Source organism: Penaeus monodon, chromosome 15, assembly GCF_015228065.2.
Source record: "Penaeus monodon isolate SGIC_2016 chromosome 15, NSTDA_Pmon_1, whole genome shotgun sequence".
NCBI classification, from domain to species: domain Eukaryota; kingdom Metazoa; phylum Arthropoda; class Malacostraca; order Decapoda; family Penaeidae; genus Penaeus; species Penaeus monodon.
Genome location: NC_051400.1, coordinates 38744355 through 38744662, shown reverse-complemented (window position 1 = coordinate 38744662; position 308 = coordinate 38744355). Strand labels below are relative to the sequence as shown.

The 308-nt window shown below is 30.2% G+C and overlaps 1 protein-coding gene across 1 annotated transcript in view; it reads right to left on the bottom strand.

Annotated features, from left to right (window-relative positions):
• LOC119582359 (nesprin-1-like) overlaps window positions 1-308 on the bottom strand; it is a gene marked incomplete at its 3' end in the record, with an annotated part of 145991 nt that overhangs the window by 58149 nt on the left and 87534 nt on the right.

Here is a 308-nt window from a genome sequence, read left to right as displayed (position 1 = left end):
CAAAAGCGTAGAGAGGTGAGGCAGTTAAATATCTACAACATCATTAGAAGAGAAAAAAACAAAAACGAATAAACACTATGGCGTTAGATATAGAATTAGATATATCAATCACAGAAGTATGGCAGATCTTTTTGATAATAGTCAATGTTTAAAAAAAGCATTATATAAACCACAATAATAAACAAATATACATCAAAATCATCACATTATATTAAAAAAGAAGAAAATAAAATACATGCAAACAGCAAACACATATATCTGTTTGCGTGCGATTCTTCCTCGCTCTCTATTTTTTTGCGTGCGCGCCT